This window comes from Scomber japonicus, chromosome 10, assembly GCF_027409825.1.
Source record: "Scomber japonicus isolate fScoJap1 chromosome 10, fScoJap1.pri, whole genome shotgun sequence".
Classification (NCBI taxonomy): Eukaryota; Metazoa; Chordata; class Actinopteri; order Scombriformes; family Scombridae; genus Scomber; species Scomber japonicus.
Genome location: NC_070587.1, coordinates 25854819 through 25874210, shown reverse-complemented (window position 1 = coordinate 25874210; position 19392 = coordinate 25854819). Strand labels below are relative to the sequence as shown.

The following is a 19392-nucleotide window of genomic DNA, read 5'->3' as shown; positions in this document are numbered from 1 at the left end:
AGAAGAATGGCATCTCAAATTCTAATCTTTAGTTTCCACTCAACATTAGAGGCACATAAAACTGAAGTTTGAGCTTGGTGATTTTTGTGTGTTACCAGAATGTTATTTTAAGTCATGTTGACGCCGTATTCCTTAAGTTTTAATTGATAGCCTATAGGCTAGTTCCTTAGACTTTTATCAAAGAACAAAGATCTCTTCCAGCACAGTTGGTCAGTCACCTGACACACATATTGTGTGTTAATGGAATTTCTTTCTGATCAAGTGTCATAATTAGTTAAGTGTCAAAATGTTAGTCATAAATCAGTTCAGTCCTTTTGCATTTTGGTGTTATTAAAAAACAAACAGGCTGGTGTTTAGAGATGTATCACTTTTCATGATAAATAGGACAAATGTTACTGTTTAGGTTTCATTCTTTGGTCAAATTTTCCACCAAATTCCACAAAGGAGGTCCAAACTAATAATGAATGAATGCATTTGTATGTAGCCTGCCATATAGCCACTGTTGGTCAAACACTGAATGCTCCCTCAGCTCAGTAGGTCTTGAATGCAACCCCAGGCTTGGCCCCGCCTCTAATCAAGGTAAGGTTATTTAAGACACCTGTGTACCTTTGTTCTTCCTTTTCTGCTGCCATGTGTTCTGGACGGAGGTCGGTATGCTGAGATGTAACTGCCACAAGTTCTTGTTTCTGAGTGTTAACTTTGGTTTTTATGCTTAGTTTCTCTGTTGGTGTCTCCAGCTCGTAGACCCTTTTCTCTACTATGGTGGAAAGTGGTGCCTGGACAGTTTGATTCTATTGTGTATGCAGGTGGCTAACTAACTCTGTCTCTTTTTGTAGGATACCATCTGCTGCTGCTTTTTGCCTGCCCTCTTTAGTACAGCCTTATAAATATTGGAGATTAGGACCATCTATTTTTGTTTAACCTTTGTAGTTGTTTGTAGTTTTATTAGATTTAGTGGAGTTGTGGGCCAGTCTGCTGGGACAGGTTTGTCCCTCTGGTTGAGGTCTCTTCACAAGTGAGTATGTTAGCACACCTAGAGATCTGCTAGACCCAGTCCACTTGTTTTAACTATTGGTAGTATATTCTGATTTTAATTTTTAAACTGAATTTGTAATAAATACTTTTACATTTTAACTCAATGTCTTTGAATCATTTACTTGTCAGCTTATTCTTGAAAAATGTATTGGACTCTATTTTGGAGTAACTGACTTCTTGTACAATAATTCATTCTCCAAGTGGTCTAGTATCACATCTGGTCACTTTCAAACTGTTAGCACTGCTGTGTACAGCAGTTCATTTTGGATAGTCCAAATGCATTAACTTAGTTATGTCTTCAACCAGTGCTAGATATTTGGTAAAATGTCAGCCTCTGACACTCCTATAATGTATAGAGACCTGTATGAGCTCTAAAGCTGTAGTATGTAGTTGAGAAATTGCACAGTCTGTTGAATACACTTATAATGTAGTCAAAACTGGAAAAAAGAGCCTAATAATATAAACCACCAAACAGTTGCTGCAGATTTTTCAAGTTTTATTCAACCATCACAGATCTTACATTCCAGTAAAGTTGATGTAATCAATGTTTGACAGTTTAAATTTCATCCTCAAACTCAGGCTGAGCAGAAGTGCCTGGTCACATCCCAGCAGGTGGACTCCAGTTCTCCACACCAGTCAAGCAACACTAAAAAAAAGAGAACACATTACTAGAGAGCACTTGAGTTTTTAAACACATTGCAATTCACATGTTAGCTTAATAGAATGTCTCCACAGCAGATAGGGAAGTCTGCCATGGCAGTACAGGATTGGGGATACATACCTGACATCAGTCTTGGTTCCTGCTGTGTACTGCCCCCTACAGGTCAACTGCTCCACACTGCTGTAGAGAAAATAGTTAAAGCAGGAACAATACTGATCACTGCTCAGGGTTTGATAATCACCACAGCACTAAGTGCTTTAATATAATTATTGGTTTTGCAGCATGACCTTCATCTCCACACTGAGTAGCTCTGCCTGCAACAGTCAACAAGAAAAATTTACTTAATTAACATCATAAGTCATATGGCTACTTTGAAAACTTATTTTCTACCACCACCTATGAAAGTTCAACTTCAAAGCTTCCTTATAGGAGTGAGTCTGAAGTGTGCAACCTTGTACTTTCGTTGGGCTAAGCTCTGCAGCAGCTCAGCGACGGACTCTAAAACAACCTGCAACCAAAGAAAAAATACAGAGATACTCTACCAGCACTGTAACACTGAGCCAGACACACACTACCTGGACAGCTGACTGAGGACTGGAGTGAAAGAAACAGCCACCATGATGTGTATCTACTGCAACTTAAACATTTTGCTGTCTTTTTAAAATCACTAAAAATGATTTGATGTGAAAAATAAAGAAAAGTAAAGTTCTGGGACATGACTTGAATGCAATGTGAATCTTAAAGTGAACCATCACAACTCTGTTTACTTTTACTCCAAATAAAAAGGGCAGGAGGTTGGTAGTTTCATCCCATGGCGGGCTCTGTCACCGGGAGACCCAGCATCTCTGAAACAAAACATAAAGGTCACAACTTGCTGCAATGGAGCCAACAAGCGTCACAGAAATTGATTACTTAATTACTGGTTTATATATTTATTTAAAGTCAGGTAAACCTTGTGACGTAATATAAGTGCTCAAGTTCAGCTGCGTGATTGAACACGTTCAGTAACGTTAGCCGGCAGCACAGTAACTATCCAAGTCACGCAGCTTCACTCAGGTGTTATGTGCAAGTCTGTTCCCCCGTCTATATGTGTCCCCACAAAATAACCCAAACCAGTCCTATTCTGATGTGCTTAACTTTAACCCAAGTTTACCTTAACCCCAACCAGCTAAAGTAACCATAACTTAAGTTTACTAGGAGGGGAACGTTATTCGAAGATGAACCGACTTTAACACCGGCAAAAACCGCCAAAAAACGACTCATATAAGCGCCATTTTATAAAAGTACTTAAAGTTTCTCACGAATTGAGTACAATAATACATTTCTTTAAAAAATCCTAAATTCTTACCACGTTTAATTAAACAGATATCAGAGTCACCTCTCTCACACGCGTTCTGTTTCTTCCATTGACTGTACTGAGATCCAGAGCGAAAGGCACGCTCATATTTATAACCTACGGCTGTCGCAGTGCATTATGGGAAGAGAAGCCCTTCCAAAGATCGTCTCTTAAACAGAAGGACCACTAGTTTATTTCCCCCTGGACGATATAACAAAGGTTTTGAAAATATTATAGCCTATTTGTTGAACTTATTCATGTAAATATATTATTACTGTGATAAATAAATGTAAACATTGTCACTACAGTTCAATAAGCTAGTTAACTGTAATTCACAGTTCCACCAACAGAATATACAGTGGCTTTATATGAGAAAGTTGCAAACTCATTATATAATTCATTCCATCATTTTAAGTCTTCCACTGGGAGATGTTTTCAGGACATCCCTCATACCCTTGCAGTGTTAGTATGAAGTAAGAGAGCTTTCTTGTAGAATTTTAAATCAGTATAGACTGGATAGGCTATCATGAATATTATTTCATATATTTTTAATCAGGTGATCTCATCAGGATCAAAATATATTTCACAAAAGAGTGCAGAAATACACACTTGGTCTACAGCAGTGGTCTCCAACCCTGCTCCTGGAGAGCTACTGCCCTGCATGTTTTATACACACCTGATTCTAATTATTAGCTGAAGCTCGTTAAGGGGTTTGATAACGTGCTAATAATTAGAATCAGGTGTGTTAGAGTGGGGAGATACCTCAGGGCAAAGTCTGATAGATCTTATTCTTCTTTGCTGTAGGCCATTGTTGCCAAATACCATTAAAAACACATGAGTGGGGGTGCTTGGGTGGTTGAGTGGTTAAAGCGCATTCCACATAACGGCAGAGTCCCTGGTTCAAATCCGGGAAGGGACCTTTGCTGCTGTCATGTGGAAACGTCGTAACTCCATATGTTGTTTCAGACATACTACTGTGACCATAATTATCAACATTTCTGTAAAGCCTGACCAGAAAGGGCCCCTTTCTGCTCAAGGACCCCTGGGCACTTACTTACCCAGATTGCCAGTATGGTAGATCTGAACATAACTGTACATTTTTTTAATCAAACTGATCTGCTCTCATGTAACTGGACCATTTGCTCAGTTTCAGTTTTTCTCCAAATGCACTAATATATTTGTGTACGTGAAATATCAAATGTGAAATCTAATATGAAAGAACACATCACACATATTTTATTTAATTCACAGTTAGTCCATCTTTCTCATCCCACTGGCCGGCTTTTAACCTTGAGTCTATTCAATGGTTTCTCATTTGTTTCAGATGCTGTAGACCAGTGGTCTCCAACCCTGCTCCTGGAGAGCTACTGCCCTGAGGTATCTCCCCACTCTAACACACCTGTTTCTAATTATTAGCACGTTATCAAACCCCTTAACGAGCTTCAGCTAATAATTAGAATCAGGTGTGTATAAAACATGCAGGGCAGTAGCTCTCCAGGAGCAGGACTGGAGACCACTGCTGTAGACCAAGTGTGTATTTCTGCACTCTTTTGTGAAATATATTTTGATCCTGATGAGATCACCTGATTAAAAATATATGAAATAATATTCATGATAGCCTATCCAGTCTATACTGATTTAAAATTCTACAAGAAAGCTCTCTTACTTCATACTAACACTGCAAGGGTATGAGGGATGTCCTGAAAACATCTCCCAGTGGAAGACTTAAAATGATGGAATGAATTATATAATTAGTTTGCAACTTTCTCATATAAAGCCACTGTATATTCTGTTGGTGGAACTGTGAATTACAGTTAACTAGCTTATTGAACTGTAGTGACAATGTTTACATTTATTTATCACAGTAATAATATATTTACACGAATAAGTTCAACAAATAGGCCATAATATTTTCAAAACCTTTGTTATATCGTCCAGGGGGAAATAAACTAGTGGTCCTTCTGTTTAAGAGACGATCTTTGGAAGGGCTTCTCTTCCCATAATGCACTGCGACAGCCGTATGTTATAAATATGAGCGTGCCTTTCGCTCTGGATCTCAGTACAGTCAATGGAAGAAACAGAACGCGTGTGAGAGAGGTGACTCTGATATCTGTTTAATTAAACGTGGTAAGAATTTAGGATTTTTTAAAGAAATGTATTATTGTACTCAATTCGTGAGAAACTTTAAGTACTTTTATAAAATGGCGCTTATTAGCCTATATGAGTCGTTTTTTGGCGGTTTTTGCCGGTGTTAAAGTCGGTTCATCTTCGAATAACGTTCCCCTCCTAGTAAACTTAAGTTATGGTTACTTTAGCTGGTTGGGGTTAAGGTAAACTTGGGTTAAAGTTAACCACATCAGAATAGGACTGGTTTGGGTTATTTTGTGGGGACACATATAGACGGGGGAACAGACTTGCACATAACACCTGAGTGAGGCTGTGCAACTTGGATAGTTACTGTGCTGCCGGCTAACGTTACTGAACGTGTTCAATCACGCAGCTGAACTTGAGCACTTATATTACCTCACAAGGTTTACCTTACTTTAAATAAATATATAAACCAGTAATTAAGTAATCAATTTCTGTGACGCTTGTTGGCTCCATTGCAGCAAGTTGTGACCTTTATGTTTTGTTTCAGAGATGCTGGGTCCCCGGTGACAGAGCCCGCCATGGGATGAAACTACCAACCTCCTGCCCTTTTTATTTGGAGTAAAAGTGTATACAGAGTTGTGATGGTTCACTTTAAGATTCACATTGCATTCAAGTCATGTCCCAGAACTTTACATTTCTTTATTTTTCACATCAAATCATTTTTAGTGATTTTAAAAAGACAGCAAAATGTTTAAGTTGCAGTAGATGCACATCATGGTGGCTGTTTCTTTCACTCCAGTCCTCAGTCAGCTGTCCAGGTAGTGTGTGTCTGGCTCAGTGTTACAGTGCTGGTAGAGTATCTCTGTATTTGGTTGCAGGTTGTTTTAGAGTCTGTCGCTGAGCTGCTGCAGAGCTTAGCCCAACGAAAGTACAAGGTTGCACACTTCAGACTCACTCCTATAAGGAAGCTTTGAAGTTGAACTTTCATAGGTGGTGGTAGAAAATAAGTTTTCAAAGTAGCCATATGACTTATGATGTTAATTAAGTAAATTTTTCTTGTTGACTGTTGCAGGCAGAGCTACTCAGTGTGGAGATGAAGGTCATGCTGCAAAACCAATAATTATATTAAAGCACTTAGTGCTGTGGTGATGATCAAACCCTGAGCATAGCAGCTGGCTGTGATCAGTATTGTTCCTGCTTTAACTATTTTCTCTACAGCAGTGTGTGGAGCAGCTGGCCTGTAGGGGGCAGTACACAGCAGGAACCAAGACTGATGTCAGGTATGTATCCCCAATCCTGTACTGCCATGGCAGACTTCCCTATCTGCTGTGGAGACATTCTATTAAGCTAACATGTGAATTGCAATGTGTTTAAAAACTCAAGTGCTCTCTAGTAATGTGTTCTCTTTTTTTTTAGTGTTGCTTGACTGGTGTGGAGAACTGGAGTCCACCTGCTGGGATGTGACCAGGCACTTCTGCTCAGCCTGAGTTTGAGGATGAAATTTAAACTGTCAAACATTGATTACATCAACTTTACTGGAATGTAAGATCTGTGATGGTTGAATAAAACTTGAAAAATCTGCAGCAACTGTTTGGTGGTTTATATTAGGCTCCCGCCCCCCCCCCCCCCCCAGATTTGACTACATTATGAGTGTATTCAACAGACTGTGCAATAGCTCACAACTACATGCTTTAGAGTGTAAAGAAGTTTATACATGTCTACATTGTAGGTATAAGACAATTAGCAGAATCCAAACTAAAGCAAGTTTCAAATAAGTGGCACTTTAAGCACACTGGTTGAGTATGTAACCAAATGAGGTTAGTAAACACTTGTTTCTAATAAGGAAATGGTGCATTTGGACCATTTCCAGCAGGACTGTATCCAAAATGAACTGCTGTACATTGTGCAGTGCTAATGGTTTGAAAGTGACCAGATGTGATACTAGACCACTCGGAGAATGAATTATTGTAAAAAGTCAGTGACTCCAAAATAGAGTCCAATACATTTTTCAAGAATAAGCTGACAAGTAAATGATTCAAAGACAATATTGAGTTAAAATGTAAAAGTATTTATTACAAATTCAGTTTAAAAATTAAAATCAGAATATACTACCAATAGTTAAAACAAGTGGACTGGGTCTAGCAGATCTCTAGGTGTGCTAACATGTACTCACTTGTGAAGGGACCTCAACCAGAGGGACAAACCTGTCCCAGCAGACTGGCCCACAACTCCACTAAATCTAATAAAACTACAAACAACTACAAAGGTTAAACAAAAATAGATGGTCCTAATCTCTAATATTTATAAGGCTGTACTAAAGAGGGCAGGCAAAAAGCAGCAGCAGATGGTATCCTACAAAAAGAGACAGAGTTAGTTAGCCACCTGCATACACAATAGAATCAAACTGTCCAGGCACCACTTTCCACCATAGTAGAGAAAAGGGTCTACGAGCTGGAGACACCAACAGAGAAACTAAGCATAAAAACCAAAGTTAGCACTCAGAAACAAGAACTTGTGGCAGTTAAATCTCAGCATACCGACCTCCGTCCAGAACACATGGCAGCAGAAAAGGAAGAACAAAGGTACACAGGTGTCTTAAATAACCTTACCTTGATTAGAGGCGGGGCCAAGCCTGGGGTTGCATTCAAGACCTACTGAGCTGAGGGAGCATTCAGTGTTTGACCAACAGTGGCTATATGGCAGGCTACATACAAATGCATTCATTCATTATTGGTTTGGACCTCCTTTGTGGAATTTGGTGGAAAATTTGACCAAAGAATGAAACCTAAACAGTAACATTTGTCCTATTTATCATGAAAAGTGATACATCTCTAAACACCAGCCTGTTTGTTTTTTAATAACACCAAAATGCAAAAGGACTGAACTGATTTATGACTAACATTTTGACACTTAACTGTAATTATGACACTTGATCAGAAAGAAATCCCATTAACACACAATATGTGTGTCAGGTGACTGACCAACTGTGCTGGAAGAGATCTTTGTTCTTTGATAAAAGTCTAAGGAACTATAAGGATAAGGATAAGGATCTATAGGCTATCAATTAAAACCTAAGGAATACGGCGTCAACATGACTTAAAATAACATTCTGGTAACACACAAAAATCACCAAGCTCAAACTTCAGTTTTATGTGCCTCTAATGTTGAGTGGAAACTAAAGATTAGAATTTGAGATGCCATTCTTCTGACAGTCTACAAGCCTGTGTTTCATGCAGTCTCCATAGAATGATGGAAACAAAAGCTTTGGTTTTAGGAATCCAGCAAAAAACTTAACTTACACTTTCTTAAGCCTGGTGTCAAACATCGCTCTCCATGGTCAACCCTGAAACAAGAAAATACACTCCATCATTTCAATAGACAGGTGCAATGGTGCTCCTCTGAGCTCTTCACACAGTTCCTTATTTTAACATTGAGGGTGAATCTAACCACCCTATGAAGGAAACCATTTTTACCACATATATTCTTGATCCCATTATTTTGGTCATTAACCAAAGCTTTTAACCACAGATTGAAGCTTAAAACAGGTTTTAGGCCCTGCTCCTTCACCACAAGCAGTCCAGTGTGGTACATCACTGCTGATGCTAAAGGAATTGTGAACAAGACACCTAACCCTAACCCAACATTGTCAAACTTGGCTCTAACTTTTAGCCACTTGAGGCAACATGGATTGTACAGTTCCAATCAAAAGTTTGGACAGACCTACCCATTCCCTTGATTTAGAAATGGTCTAAAATGTGTCTAAGCTTTTGACTGTCACTGTATTACATGGTCTGAAGAAGCCAGCAGGACCACAGCATCCGTAAACAACAGAAATACATTGTGACACCCACACACTGGTCCCTACAGTCTCCACATTTCAGCTACACACTGAGATTCCTTTCATTAACATCACAACACACTTGTTTGTGATGACACAGGTTGACAGTATGATGGGTAAAAGGCTTTCCAAAGGGTAGACCTCTATCAAACAGTGACTAAAAATGCTGGAGGTTCTCTCCATACCTGAGAGTGTCAAGTTTCCAGTGTGGATTCTCAAGTCCAGCAGAGAGCAGTTTTACTCCCATGTTTCCCAGGTGATTGTAGTTCAGGTCCAGTTCTCTCAGAATGGAAGGGTTGGACCTCAGAGCTGAGGTCAAAGATACACATCCTTCATCTGTGATCTGACAGCCTGACAGCCTGCAAGCAGAAATGGGGACTAATGAATGAATTAACAAATGAATGGGAAACTGAAATGTATTTAGTCTGATAGGCTTTAACAGCAGTGATGCAGTGATTAGATAATAGAACTAAATATTCTCATGATGACACAATAATACATGATTGCCAGAAGCTATGCCAAAGATTGGCAACAGAAGCAGTCACAGAAAATACTATAAAGGTTGGTCCTTTGTTCAGTGATAATGTTCTAAATTTAAATAGAGATTTAAAGAGTTATCTGATGAACAGATTGAATCCTGACCAGAGACTCTCCAGTCTACAGTTTGGACTCTCTAGTCCAGCAGAGAGCAGCTTCACCCCTGAATCCTGCAGGTCATTGTTACTCAGGTCCAGCTCTGTCAGACTGGAGGACTTCGAGCTGAGGACTGTTGCCAAAGCTAACAGCTTCTCTCTGATAGGTTGCAGCCACTCAATCTGAGAACATAAGAAAGTGTAAACATACATTAAAGGATAGGTGCAGGTTTTATTTGTCTGTCTTAATACAATACAGATTTGCTGGATCAGTTTCTCATTCAAGTGAATGGGAAGGTCTGTCCAAAGTTGTGAATAAGAAAAACTTGATTTATTTTCAAAGTTCGGGCCATTGGTTCTATCAGTTATGATAACATGGAACTCAGGAAACATGCAACTAGGTCCAAAAAAAAGTTCTACCAAGCCATTTGGAGGTAAAACAGAAACATAATCTTGGAGAGCTGAAATATTCCTAAAGATTAACTGTAGGTAATGAATTTTTCATGAATACAAAACAACAAAAACAAAAAAATCATAAACGTATTGATAGGATCTAATGCAAATCACATATAAAAGATTTGATAAGAGAACCAGATGTGCAGTTTTGTGATATCCCAAATCAATCCCCTAGCTATACACACATTATATTATGAATGTGTTTTCATATTAAGTGTTGTCCTTTGCACACTTGGCTGAATGGAGGATTTTGTGCTTTAGAAATAATCATAATATGGGCAAATAGGTAGTATACAGTAAATATGTGAGATATCAATTTGTATTTGAAGGCACTGTAGGTAGGAATGGTGTGGTATAAAGTGTAAAGATTAGGTATATGTGGCTGATGGTATGGTGGTATCTGCTATATGTGACATGGATTATGTCTACAGTGAATAGAATGTGTGAAAAATTCCATTTTTACTTCCTTCAATGACACGGGCGGGTATAACGGGCCCTGGCGTAGCTTTAAATGGGGTTTCTGCAGCCTGCTTCATCGCTTACGGCCATACCACCCAGAACACCGATCTCATCTGATCTCGTAGCAGGGTCGGGCCTGGTTAGTACTTGGATGGGAGACCGCCTGGGAATACCAGGTGCTGTAAGCTTTTTCCTCTCAGCTGTCATGAGCCCACTAGTCTTGAATTGAGCAGTGTGTCCAAACCTTTGACTGGTACTGCACATTACATCCATATGAATAAAACAAATAATATACGTATACATATTCATAGGACTAGAGAGCAAGGAGTATTCCCAATACTGAACAACAGCCAAGAAGTGTCCTGGACAACAGCCACGTATTATAGTTTTAGATCTTTCTATATCATTGTATCTTAATGTTTAAAATTTGCCATTTTTTGTCTTTCTCCCATCAATGTTAATTCTGTAACTAAATGTAATGTCCAATGAAATATCAGCTATAGCCTTACTTAGATGTAGACTAATCAGTTGTTGTGATTTTATGAGTCATCCACACATTGACCTCATCAAGGTAAGGCTATAGCCTTACTTAGATGTAGGGGCTGTAGTAAGGCTATACCCCTATCCTGTGAAATGAATCCAGATTACATCAGTGTAACAGCATTACCTCTGAACTAAGGCTGGGCGATAAACCGAAAATGTATCGATACCGAAATTTACGACCATAACCGACGTCATTTTGCCCATGTCGGTATATTCGGTTTTTAAAAAAAGAGAAAAGAAAAGTGTTTTTTGTCTTTTGGCTATGTGTGTATAGGTAGGCTGTGTTCATGTCCCTTTAAGACACTACACACGTAGCATGTAGTCACGTGGCTCCACTAGGCTCAACGGTGACGAAATGGAGGACAGTTCAAACGTGGAAGCGGTAGCTGCAGCGCCGGCGGCGGAGGTACACCTGGTGGAGGAGGAGGAAGAGCAGCAGCTTGTTCCGAAGAAAAACGCTTCGTCAATCGTGTGGCAACATTTTGGGTTCAATAGGGAAGATACTGTTCAGAAAGAGGTGAAATGCAAGTTGTGCAAAAAGACAGTCGTCACCAGCCAGGGCAATACCTCTAACCTTTTCCACCACCTGAAATACAACCACGTGGTTGAATACGACGAAGTAAAAAAAGCCCAAAGCGAGAAGAGATCAGCAGGACCAGCAAAAAGTGCTCCCAGACAACAGTCATTAACTGAAGCATTTGCTAGTACTCAACAATATGAGCGAACATCAAAAAGATGGATCGAAATCACTAATGCCCTAGGCTACAATATAGCTAAAGACATGGCTCCCATTGCTACGGTGGAGTGCAAGGGGTTCAAACACCTCATGAAAACCGTCGACAAGAGATACGGCCTGCCATCGCGAAAGTATTTTTCAAAAACTGTGATTCCCAGCATGTACAAAACAGAGAGAGAAAAGGTCGCTGCTGAGTTGAGAGATGTTAAGCACGTTGCAGCCACGTCCGATCTCTGGTCCAGTCGCACTATGGACCCCTATATCAGTCTGACAGTGCATTATATCGATGAGAAATGGAAACTGCGCACCAGAGTCCTTGAGACGGCATATTTCCCATCTGATCACACGGGGGAGATGCTTGGACAGGGTTTGAGAACGATGCTGTCAAAGTGGGACATCAGAGAAGAGGACCTTGTCGCCATTACAACTGACAACGGCACAAATATTGTGAAAGCCGCTGAGCTCAATAACTGGATGCGGGTGCAATGTTTTGGGCATAGGCTGCACCTGGCAATTGGTAAGTGTGCACATTTTAATAATAATAGATAATAGGCTAGAGCTACAGCAGTAACGTTCTAGCTACAAAATTACAGTTTAATGGCTATAGCCATTTTTCTTTTTCTTAACATGTCTGCGTGTGTGTTTCAGAAAACGCTCTGAAAAATCAAGCCACTGTGGAATGGGCAATGAAGGTCTGCAAAAAGATCGTCAGTGCATTTTCCTACAGCTGGAAAAAGAAGAAGGCATTACGCAAGGTACAAGTAGAGATGAACCTGCCAACGCACAAGCTCAAAACGGCATGTCCAACCAGATGGGGATCCATGCAGTTGATTACAGCAAGGATCCTGGAGCAGAAGAATGCCATCACACAAGTAGGTTCTATGATCCTTGGTACTCTATTTTATTGTGTGTCTTTTTTAGTGGCTGGGCTCAGGTAATGATTTTAGTAGCCTTTATTGTAATTGCTGTGATCTCTCATTTAAGATGAAAAGTACAATATAAATAAAATAATAACTATTATTACTATTATTATTATTATTATTATTATTATTACAGGTCCTCGCTGATGACAGAGCATCAAGGCATCTTGTTCCAAGATGGTCTGACTTAGATGTCTTGGAGGCCGTCAACAAAGCTCTCGCTCCATTGGTGGAGTTCACCGATGCCTTGTCAGGGGAAGAGTATGTCACCATCTCATCTGTGAAGCCTGTTCTACACACACACACGAGTGCTGGCTGAGGAAGATGATGATGTGGCGCTGACCAAAGCCATCAAATCTGACATCCTTTCCTACCTTGATGACAAGTTCTCAGATCCCCCCACTGTAGAGCTTTTGGACACAGCCAGTTTTGTTGACCCCAGATTTAAAGCGGCATACATTTCTGCAGACCGTGTTACCGCCATTCAGGAGAAAGTGAAAACAGAAATGAAGGCAGCAGGTGCAGACCACACAGCAAGTACCACAGAGAGCACCGAGCGTCAGCCTTCTACATCATAACAAGCAAAGAAGCACAAGAGATCACTGGGAAGCTTTTTCAAAGGAACTGAGGCTACTCCTTCAACTGCACCCACTGTGTCACTTGAGCAAGCAGTAGAAGCAGAGCTGAGCAGCTACTTGATGTCTCCTGTGCAGGATAGTGAGGGAAGTCCACTAGATTGGTGGAGAGAGCATCAGGTGCATTTTCCCACTCTAAGTAAGGTGACAAAAAAGTACCTTTGCATACCAGCAACTAGCTCCCCATCCGAGCGGGTTTTTAGTTCTGGAGGAAACATTGTTACATGCCTCAGATCCAGCCTGAAACCTGAAATGGTAAACATGCTAGTGTTTCTTAGCAAGAACCTCGAGTAAATGCTAGTAAAGAGGTGAGGATACAGAGTTTGCTGCCCCCTCTAAGTGCCTTGTTCAAGCCCCTGTTATTCTTAATTTTCAGTGTTCTAATGACATTTTTGCATACTGCACTATTTAATGTATTTGTTTAAAAGAGTTGTCATTTGTCACCCGTTATATGGCAGTGTTAAGTGTTTATTTGCAATACTTTTTTTCAGTTTAGTGACATTTTTGTCCATGACATTATTATTTGTTTACAAGTTACACTACCTCCAGGCCTTTAAAGAGAATATGCCTTTGCACTTGATGGCATTGCCTTTGTTAAATTTATTTATTTTATTTATTTTGTTTACAAGGGATGCAGAGAACCTGCTACTTGACGACTTGAATGTGACAAAGACATTGTATTTTAATATGCAGGTTATTTTATACTTTTAAACTTGTTCAGTTGTGCTTAGTTGTTCAATAAATCTGAACTAAAAGTACTTAATTTGTATCTTCATTTATTTTTTAGACACTGTAGGTTTTACAGGCCTTTTTTTTTAAAGTGACAATAAAAAAAATAGTTGCAATAAATAGGTGCAGGGGAATCTTTAACTGGCTGTGGAGCAATTATGCTGCCACAGCCCCATCTAGTGGCCAAAGTTTTTTTAGCGCACGGGGTGGTGGTAGTCAGCGATAGTAGCGATAGATATAACTTATGTTATATCTAAACATATGTTATATCTATCGCTCTGGTGGTAGTTATCGTCCATTTATCGTTATCGAGGTGAACTGCTCAATATATCGTGATATTGATTTTAGGCCATATCGCCCAGCCCTACTCTGAACTGACACTGGCTCAACATATAATGTGAAAACTGCATCTGGTCATAATAAAATCTGACTTATGAACACTAATGAAATGTTAACAATTTTCTCATTTCAGGAGATAATTCAGGACCTGGACCTTGAGCAGTCTCATCAGCTGCTGCACTGTCTGATGAGAGACCCAAGCATGATGTTCAACTTACTGTCTTCATCACCTGGAGACCTACAGCACCACCTCACCCTGTCTTCATCACCTGGAGACCTACAGCATCACCTCACCCTGTCTTCATCACCTGGAGACCTACAGCATCACCTCACCCTGCCTTCATCACCTGGAGACCTACAGCATCACCTCACCCTGTCCAGGGTCAGCCAGCCTGGTGTTTCTGCCAGAGATGCAGATTCCCTCCAACATGAAGCAACATGAACTTGGGCAGAAGAGTAGTGATACCAAGCTGCTCTGTGTGGAGATCTGTCACCCAGACTGTATTTCCCTAATTTTATAAGTTTCTCATATTCACTTTGTAGGTTTCAACTTATTTTTTTCTCATTGTTTGCTGAAAATTGAAAATAAATATGGAAAACAACACATGGGTGTTTGTAATAACATTTTTCAATTTATCATTGCAGAGTAAAATTACTTAATCTATGTATTATTATCAGTATAAAACAGAACAATCACAATATCAGTAGAAAAATGTACACAAACATATTTGTAAATAGTATAAAGTCTTACATAATACGATACTCAGTTGTTAGTTGAAGATAGTTATGGCGCTTTTCCACTACACAGTTCCAGCACGACTCGACTCGCCTTGACTCGGCTCAGTTCAAGGAACAACCTTTTCCATTAAAGAAGTACCTACTCAACGTGGGCGGTGTCGTCATAGCACGGCTCTGCGATACTGCCATGACTTCGTTTTATACGCGACACAAACCCATAAACAATGGAGGACATGGAGGCGATGGTGTACTTGCTGTATGTGGCTTTCTGTCACACACAAAGTAACAACATTGAGCCTTATGGCTGTAACACTGTTGCTGGTATTTAAAAATGGCGGGTTTGATTCTTGTGTGGGACGGCTCATGACTCTTCCAGCGACAACTCTTCTGACCAATCAGTGGCCGGCAGTCTTTTGACGTCACATTTAGTATCGGCTCGTCATGCTTGAAACCTCAGCAGAGCAGGTACTAAAAAAGTACCAGGTACCAGGTACTACCCCAAGTGGAAACGCAAAAAACCCAAATCGAGCCGAGCCGAGTCGAGTCGTGCTGGAACTGTGTAGTGGAAAAGCGCCATAAGTATATGACACAGAGGGGAGAGGAGGCATGACTGAGGGAAAGGACATTTATTGAGGGGAATAGAAATGGGATATTGAACTGGGGAAAAGGCTGAAGATCTGTGTCTGGGATGCCTTTAAAAAGAATAAATACAGACCCATTATCAGTCTTATGCCATTGTTACTGGATAACTGAGAAGATTGATGTGATGGCTGCAGTAATGTGCAATGTTAAACTTTCATATACAGTTGGATTGTAACAACTGTGTGGAGAAAATATGTGCTGATTGTATTTTTGTTTTGGAAATAACCAGACCTGTCAAGACAGTACAGTGTTGCTTGGGTCCTTTGCTCTATTCTATTTTTTTTACCAATGACATGCCTCTTGTTTTGTAAAGCCAGTTTAGCTATGTTTGCTGATGATTCTACTGTATATATGTCATCAAGCAGTGTGGAAGAGTTAAATGTTCTCCTTCAAAATGAAATTAAACATATTTCAGATTGGGTAGAGAATAACAATTTAGTTTTGAATGTGTCTAAGACCAAATGTATTGTTTTTGGATCAATGTATGCACTAAGGGAGGAGAAGCAGTTATTCATATCCATCAAGGGCAGCTGTATAGAGCAGGTCAGTGAGGCTAAACGTCTCGGGGTCACCCTTGATAGTAAACTATCATGGCAGAATCACATTGATAAAATTATTGGGAAAATGGGGAGAGGAATATCTGTTATAAGAAGATGCTCCTCTTTTCTTACGCCAAGTACCACATCACAGGTTATTCAGGCTTTGATACTGTCTCATCTAGATTATTGCTCAGCTATCTGGTCTAGTGCAGCTAATAAAGAGCTGTATAAGCTTCAATTAGTACAATATAGAGCAGCCCGTCTTGCACTCCGGTGTTCAATAAGAAAAAGTACAGACCAAATGCATGCTGATCTTGTCTGGTTGAAGGTGGAAGATAGATTAAGACGGAGTCGTTTAACATTATTCTGGAATATATGTTTTTTTAAACAACAGGAAGAGTTGCTGTTGCCTGAGTAACAGCTAATGGGGATCCAAATAAACTAAACTAAACCTTGATTTTTTTTAGCTGAATTAAACAGACATTATATTATATATACTGGATAACATGCTGCTCTAAATCAAGATCTTACAAATATTGGATCAATAAAGTCAATCTGTTTATCTGTGTATCAATCTGTTTATCTATGTATCAATCTGTTTATGTAATAAAACACAACGGAGTAAAAACTAGCAGGAGTTAGCTGTTTAGGTTGATTTTACACAACTACAGTGAGAAGAGTTGAAGCTAATGATAACATAGCATGTTAGCCTGCGTATCACTCCAAATAATCTTATTGTGATAGACAGTCTGTGTTTATGTCTTCATGACTGTAAACACTTTGAAAGCAGTGAACAAACACCAGATACACAGCAGCTACGTTGTAGGTTACGTTAGCACGATGCTAACGTTAGCTGCTAAGCTAACGTGCAGAGAGTCAAACAGCTGTAGTAACAACTCTGCTACTTTACAGCTAACATCACAACAACAACATATCATGACTAACTAGACAGTGAGCTGAATGTCAGCAGGTAACCTGACAGTTTATGTGAAGCAGAGCTGATGTTACTCACCTGTCCAGTACAGCAGCGTCTTCACCCTCAGGTCCTCCACCGGGTCTCCGTCTGTCCCTTCGCAGGGTCTCTGTCTGTCCCTCCACCGTTAGAAAACCACACTGATGTGTCCGCGGGTCCTTGTCTGGTCAAAGTCCTTCTTTTATATTAAATGTTCTTCTAACTTTCTCCTCTCTGGATGTTCCTTGGTCAACTCTCCTTCTCCACTATGTTTGTATCAGGCGTTTCTCGCTCAGACTGAGTACGCTTGTATTTTTTATTATAACTTTTTAATAACGTAGCCTAGCCTATTTACCCGTCATCTCTTGTTAAACGTTTCAATAAGAGAATCAGCTGGTTATACGGATTCTATTACTGTAACATTAATTTATTAATTTAGATTTAGAATCATAATATGACATTCAGCAAGAGTCCGGCAGCCGGGATGCGAACCGGTGTCCCATGGTCTGCAATGGATGGCAATATACTTTGACTGTCGAAACATTGCCATATAGATAAGAGTATTTATAGTATATAAAATATATCCCGCTAATATGAAATTAAAGAGAATCTAACCTATGATAACTCTTTTTAGGATTACTGAAGATTAATTATGCATTAATATGCTGGCGTCTTAAATAGGTGAGATTCAAATAGCTAGCTAATATGGTAAATTGGTGTATTTTGAGAGAAGCAGTTTTACAAACAGACCTTATACCCGCCCCTACAGAGCGTACCCAAGACGGCATCTGTCATTTGATTGGTCCACACTCTAGCGGTCTCCCTATTGGCTGGTGAAACACTATTTTAAGCGCAGGGCGGGACTTCCTTTAGTCTGCGCAGAGATCTCCATAGATATATACCTGAGAGCATGTGCGTGTTCTGAGTGCGTGCACATTAGATTTGAGAGCGCAGACTTTAGTTCTGAGTGCACACAGGACATATTTAAATGCGAGCGAAATGTTTGTGTCCAAGAAGAAGAAGTGTGAGCACAAGCATGTGATTTTTGAGTTCAAACACACATTTTGAAAGAAAGCAGCATCTCAGTGCGAGCACAAAATGTGAGAATGAGGAGAATAAATGTGAGCATATGAAGGAGCTGTGTCACTGAAAAGGAATAGAATCATGGTCTCAAAATCTACGCTCTTGAATAAAGATAGGATCATTCTTCCATAGATGTACATCATAATACCAATTCACATTGTGGTCCTTTTATTAGTGATGTTTTGCATGTGTGATTTTATGAGTCATCCACACATTGATCTCATCAAGGTGAGGCTATAGCCTTACTTAGATGTAGGGGCTGTAGCAAGGCTATAGCCTTACTTAGATGTAGACTAATCAGTTGTGATTTTATGAGTCATCCACACATTGATCTCATCAAGGTAAGGTGGAAAAATGTTCACTGCACCAGGCGCATGGTAAAAAATATAAAAGGGTTGGACTTAAGTCCTGTCATTAATCATAGGTATGTTTTGGGCGTAACAAGCGGTAAACCAATCAATGTCATCTCTCATTCCCTTTAATATCCAGGAGCGCTGTCACCTTGGTGAATTGTAAGTTTGATGACGGATTTACTAGGATTGGTCACATACATGGACAGTTTCATTGAGCATTACTGCCATTGACTGATTCTGATACATAGTGGCACGTCATTGTGACTTTTTTTAAATATGTTGATGTACATTATAATACCAATTCACATTGTGGTCCTTTTATTAGTGATGTTTTGAATGTTTGTGTGCTGCTGCGTGCACATGTGTGCGTGACAAGCACAGTGTCTGCGCTGCACCTGCCTATAGGGTTATTGATGTCACCTATTACATTTCCAGGATTTTTTTTGTCTTTAGTCTTTACAGTGTCACAAATGGTGACACAAAAATACCCATCATAATTTACAAGAAGTCCGCTCTCATTCCAAAATTGTCTTTTGTGTTATATAACTGTCCAAAACCCCCAAAACATCCAGCATAAGAGAATTTTCACTTTATTTGTACAACAAGGAATGAATCTTTCAGTGTGGAGCCAGTGACTGAGTGACACAGTCATTAATGCTGCCAGGCTGGCTAAAA

The 19392-nt window shown here is 39.8% G+C and overlaps 1 long non-coding RNA gene and 1 pseudogene across 1 annotated transcript; both read left to right on the top strand.

Moving 5' to 3' along the window:
• The first annotated feature begins 6208 nt into the window (after positions 1–6208).
• LOC128366604 (uncharacterized) lies at positions 6209–6700 on the top strand. Its single transcript, XR_008321867.1, has 3 exons — positions 6209–6222; positions 6342–6403; positions 6540–6700. It is a non-coding gene; the product is annotated as an uncharacterized LOC128366604 (long non-coding RNA).
• Positions 6701–10586: 3886 nt separating this feature from the next.
• On the top strand, positions 10587–10696 carry LOC128367149 (uncharacterized; annotated as a pseudogene).
• The last annotated feature ends 8696 nt before the right edge of the window (positions 10697–19392 follow it).